Genomic DNA, 6,277 nt, shown 5'->3' with positions numbered 1-6,277 from the left:
GAAGCTAGCCGAGTTCTTTGATGACATTTCTTTCCACCACATACCTCGGGAAGAGAATCAAATGGCCGATGCATTGGCCACCCTGGCATCCATGTTTCAACTCGCCCCACACGGGGATCTGCCGTACATTGAATTTAGATCTCAGGGCAGGCCAGCGTATTGTTGTGCGATAGAGGAAGAGCGGGATGGGAAACCGTGGTACTTCGATATCAAGCAATATGTTGAGAACAAAGAATATCCACCGGGGATTTCCGACAATGACAAAAGAACGTTAAGGAGATTGGCTACTGGTTTCTTTGTAAGTGGTACCATCCTGTACAAACGAAACCACAACATGACCCTCCTACGATGCGTAGATGCCAAAGAGGCGAATTTCATGATTGAGGAAATCCACGAGGGTTCATTTGGGACACATGCCAATGGGCATGGTATGGCCAGGAAGATCCTTAGGGTCGGTTATTACTGGCTCAATATGGAGAGTGATTGCTGCGCCCATGTAAGGAAGTGTCATAAATGTCAGGCATAGGCGGACAATGTCAATGTTCCGCCACATCCTCTGAATGTTATGTCCACCCCTTGGCCCTTTTCCATGTGGGGAATAGATGTCATTGGGGCCATCGAACCCAAAGCTTCGAATGGTCACCGCTTCATTCTTGTGGCGATAGATTACTTCACCAAATGGGTCGAAGCGGCTTCTTACACTAATGTCACGAGAAGTGTGGTGGTTAGATTCATAAAGAGGGAGCTGATTTGTCGATACGGACTCCCTAGGAAGATCATTACTGATAATGACACCAATCTAAACAACAAAATGATGCAGGAAATGTGCGAGGATTTCAAGATCCAGCATCATAACTCCACCCCTTATCGGCCGAAGATGAATGGGGCTATAGAAGCTGCAAATAAGAATATTAAGAAGATTGTTCAAAAGATGATGGTGTCATATAAAGATTGGCATGAGATGTTTCCTTTCGCCCTGCACGGATATAGAACCTCGGTACGAACTTCTACTGGGGCAATGCCGTATTCTTTGGTTTATGGGATGGAAGCGGTACTCCCATTTGAGGTAGAGGTTCCTTCTCAGAGGATAATAGCGGAATCAGGCCTAGAAGAGTCAGAATGGGCTCAAGCACGCTACGACCAACTCAACCTTATTGAAGGTAAGCGTTTGACGGCCATGAGCCATGGGCGTCTGTATCAACGAAGGATAAAGAACGCGTTCGACAAGAAGGTATGCCCGCGCAAGTTCAACGAGGGGGACCTTGTGCTGAAGAAGATGTCCCACGCTGTTAAGGATAATCGAGGCAAGTGGGCCCCGAATTATGAAGGACCTTTCGTTGTGAAAATAGCTTTTTCTGGGGGTGCTCTGATACTCACAAACATGGATGGCGAGGAGCTACCCTCGCCCATGAACTTCGATGTCGTTAAGCGATATTACGCTTGAAGTCTGGGGCAATTGAGAGGACAATTGCATGTTCTTTTATTTATGAGTTTTTTGTTCTTCTTGGTTTCCTCCAGGGATTCCCATTCACTGTAATTGTCTCATTTCTTTTAAAGAAGAGAAGACGGGTGAGGCTTCAGTCCTCACTTTAGTTTTAAACCTTGTGTTAGTTTGTAATAACCTGAGCCCTCTTTGCTCGATTCATGGGGTGCCCCAAGCGCTTAAATTAAAACTGAACCTAACCCGCCTTCACTAAGAAAATCATTGAATTAAAAACATTCATGCATGCACGTACACATGCATATCTTGTGGTAACAGGGGCAGAATCGTCTTAGGCCATGGTCAGAAGTCGAGACAAGTTGACGGCAGAAATCAACCAAGGTAAGACAATGACCCGGTCACGATTGGCCGCACATTGTTTGTTTCCTACTTGCAGGTACTTAGGGATGGATGCAAATGGGGGATAGGGTCACGACCGACCGATCGTTGTCCCTTCCCAGCGCTGGACAAGCAGAGAACGTCGCTGCAAGGCAGCCCAGTATCCTTTGAATTCACAGTATTTATTACTATTGTTTGTGTTAAATAAGTAATCGATGCCTGATTCTAACTTAAGTAGGTTCAAGTAGGCAGACACTAACCTGTAAGGGGGGGGGGGCATGGTTATGTTTTCCCTAAAAAAAAAATAAAAAAAAATAAAAAATTTGGCAGGTTAGCTCGCCTGGGCGAGCAACCCCTGCACCATATTATAAAAAATGAGGGAGGGGGACGTTTTCTGCACCAAGAAACTCCCCCCCTCCCCTCATTCAAAAGGAGAAAACTCACGAGGCTTCGGTTTTTGCTCCCCCAAGCCACTTTTGGTCGCATTTTGCTTTCGTTTTTGGTATTCCTACTCACTCCAGCAAGTAAGTATTCAATCCTTGAGTTTTTTAGCTTTCCGTTGGTGCGTTTTGTTCATCTTTTGGTGCTCTAAATTGTGAGAATGTGCTCATGTTTGTGGGGGCAGTTTTGGGGTTTTTTATGCTTGATTTGTTAGAGTTGAGGGGTTGTAGGGGATGGCCTTAGGCCTATGTGGTATTCTGAAACAATGGGGCATGCCACATTGCCCCCATTCTCTTGCAATTTATGCCTAAACACGCACCCACCAAGTGCTTGGTGAAATGCCCCAATGACATATGAATATAGTTTTGTAAGATTGGGATTGCGGGACTGTTTTATATACATAGGGACAACATATAGGTTTCGAAATAGGTGCCCACATGCAGTTCTAAGCTTAAGAACCCAAGCTTTTAGTTTTGATGCAAGGAAACATAGCTTATGTCTAAAAATCTGAATTTTGGTTTTAAAAGTAGAAAGGCATGAAAGTTAGGATATGCTTGTGAGAGTTTTTTGCCCGAATTTGGGCTGCCCCATAAGGGGTACTTTGCACCTAGGTAGCATGGAAAATACCTTTCAATGGTATGTAAATATGTGTGTAAATATAGGTAGCATGGAAAACACCTTTCAATGGTGTGTATATATGTGAATATATGGCATAAAATTCCTTGCAAAGTGTGAATGAGTAGCAGAAAAATGTCTTTCAACATATGCGTATTTGAGGATAGGTAGCATTAGGAGCTTTTTAAAAAATGTACCCATGTCAAAAAGGGCCTAGGACGCTTCCAAAATGAATATATGATGGCCTGGAATTTCCTTTTCAAATGCAAGTATGTGCATGACGTAATTGGCTTTCCAATGTGCATATAAATAAATGTGAGTGAAACAACAAAATTTGTATGATAAATACTTCAAATATGTGTAGGTAGTTTGTGATAGCAAAATATTTAGGATGTGGTTAAGTGTAAATTTTGACACAATGCCTTGAGCACGAGAATGTGTGTTCTTTTCAAAGATGTATATATATGTGTGGTAACTAGAATGTGTTGGATATCCTTGTACGTTGACATAAATAATAGGATATTTTACACATATGCATGTGCATAAATGTGTTACATTAAACGTGTGCATGAGTTCGTTTTAAATTGGAAGGATTAGCATGTCATTTTTGTGTTAAGATAAGATTATCTTGTAAGACTAACTTCCCAAAATGTTTGTCCTCGCAGGAAATGGCTCCGAGAAAGCTTCCTGCAAAGAGATCCAGGAAGGACAAAGCGGCTGAAGGGACCAGTGCCGCTCCTGAGTATGACAGCCATCGCTTCCGGAGTGCTGAACACCAGCAGCGTTTCGAGGCCATCAAAGGATGGTCATTCCACCGGGAGAGACGCGTCCAGCTTAGGGACGATGAGTATACCGACTTCCAGGAAGAGATAGTTCGCCGGCAGTGGGCATCGCTGGTTACCCCTATGGCCAAGTTCGACCCAGACATAGTCCTGGAATTTTATGCCAATGCTTGGCCTACACAGGAGGGCGTGCGGGATATGCGATCTTAGGTGAGGGGTCAGTGGATCCCTTTTGATGCGGATGCCCTTAGCCAGTTCCTGGGATACCCTTTAGTGCTGGAGGAGGGCCAGGAGTGCGAGTATGGCCAGAGGAGGAATCGGGCCGATGGGTTTGATGAGGAGGCCATCGCCCAGTTGCTGTGTATACCGGGGCAGGATTTTGCCCGGACTGCTGCTGGGAGACGGGTGCGGATCATGCGCACCAACATGACTACCCTGACACAGATATGGATGACGTTGCTGCTCAGCAACATCCAGCCCAGCGATCATAATTCCGACCTCCCCCTGCCGAAGTGTCAGCTGGTGTACGCCATCCTGACACGGATGAGCATTCACGTGGCTCAGTTGATCGCTAATGCCATTTATCTATTTGCAGGTATGCCACCTACCAGGCACCCTCTGGACCCAAATAAGTCTAACAGGGCCCTGGGTTTTCCGGCATTGATCACGGGTCTCTGCCAGTCGTTCGGGGTTCCTGTCGCACCTAGTAAGGTGATCCGATCGTCGATCACCCGCGCTTTCATAGAGAATTACTGCACAGCTAGACAGGCACAGGGTGGCGACCCTCAGGCCCCAGACGCACCGCCACCACCTTTTCAGGCTGACCCAGCTGGGTCATTTGACACGGAGCGGTTGTCATACCCTAATTTCGTCCGGGGATTATTACTTGATGATATGCAACCTTTGATTGGCTGCTTCAAAATACTTGGCACCCTTTGTTGCACGATATGTAAGTCTCGAGACACGCCGGAAATCAAAAGGAAGCAGGTTTACGCAATCCGTGAAATTCCGTAATGTGGCGGAAACCAAAAAAAGGTGTTGCGCAATCCGTGAGTTTTCGTAACTTCTTCGAAAGATAAAAAAAAGAGTAAATACATGATCCGTAAGGATTTGTAACCTTACGGAAAGAAAATAAGTATCGTTACGAAATTCGTAAAGTTTCGTAACGTTACAGAAAAAGAATCGCCAAAAAAGGGCAAAGGGGGTGTATTTAGTAAAAGGGGGGTGCAAATAGTAATTTTTGAATCTGGGCCCTCCTAGAGGTTTCTGGGCAATTTCTTACTTAAGGTGGAAGCAACCTAGCTAGCCTAGGCGAGCTGAGCTCACCTGGGCGAGCTAGGTGGCAACCACCTCTCCCGTTTTGTTAAAAAATGGGATTCCGGGACACCCGTAATGCTTCCGTAAAATTCCCATAACCCTAATTAAGCATATTTCACTTAAAACGGGTAAGGGGGAAGAGAAGAAAAGAAGAAAATCAAGTCCTATATGCTTCCATAAGGCTTCCGTAACTTTTCCGTAAATTACAAAAGAAGGGGGGTGAACTTATCAAAATTAGGGGGGATGCAAATAGCAATTTCGAAATTTTGAATTGGGCCTTCCAGAATGATTTTTTGAAGTTGGATTGCTTCTGGAGGAAGCAACCCAGCTCGCCTGGGCGAGCTGGGCGGCAAGCTCCTCCCCCTTTTTCCTATAAATAGGCTGAAGGGGGCTGTTCTAAGGATCCCGGATCCCGGACCCAACTGGGTGAAAAAAATTGTTTCCGTGAAGAAAATCCAAGCCGAGGTGCTTCCGTAACGCTTTCGAGATGTTTCCGTAAGCAAATCCGTGAAGGTTTTCCTCCGTTATTCACCGTTGTTCATCCGTTCTTCGTTCTTCAACGGGTAAGTTTCCAAATCGAGCTTTTCAATTCATTTACTTTCCGTACCCCCTTTTGACGTGCTTCAGTCATTTATTTAAGTAATCTCTCGCCTAATCAAAAAATAAAATAAATTTCCACTGATCATTTGATTTGTAATATTCGTTAATTTTAGTTAAAATGAATCCCGACCGTTCGGTCGTGTCGTAACCACGTTGGAAATCAAAAAAGAGGTAAAATAATAATATAATAATAAAAAAATACCTTTTAGTAAAATAAAGCAAAAAATCAATCGGACGCTTTCTCTTTGGGATTTCTCATTCTTAATTGAATTGACTAATAACTAAAGTGAAACTAAGGCTAAAATCAACCCGCCAAGTCAAGCTCGTCCGCAAAAAAAATCACTAAAAAAGGATTTGAAAGTTTATCATCTCAATTTTTCTTACCAAGTAAAAAGGATCATTTTTAAGGTCCAACGCCTTAAAATGATCACCTTCCAAGTAAAAAGAATCGTTTGATTCACCCTTAAGAGAGAACTACGTAGGTCTGATTTCCTCTTCGATGGAGGGTACGTAGGAGCAAGAGCCCCGCTTTTGTTGACCTCAAAAAAATAAAAAGAAATAAAAGTAAAGGTAACACAATTTCCAGAATTCTAAAAATGAGGCTGTTGTCCTTTGAGACAAACGTGAGAGGTGCTAATACCTTCCTCAAACGTAAATACAACTCCCGAACAGAATTTTCATTTTGACCAGTTTCCTTCAGTTT

The sequence above is a fragment of the Glycine max genome, chromosome 7, assembly GCF_000004515.6.
Source record: "Glycine max cultivar Williams 82 chromosome 7, Glycine_max_v4.0, whole genome shotgun sequence".
NCBI classification, from domain to species: Eukaryota; Viridiplantae; Streptophyta; class Magnoliopsida; order Fabales; family Fabaceae; genus Glycine; species Glycine max.
The sequence above is the reverse complement of the archived record's forward strand: the minus strand, read 5'-3'. Positions refer to the sequence as shown.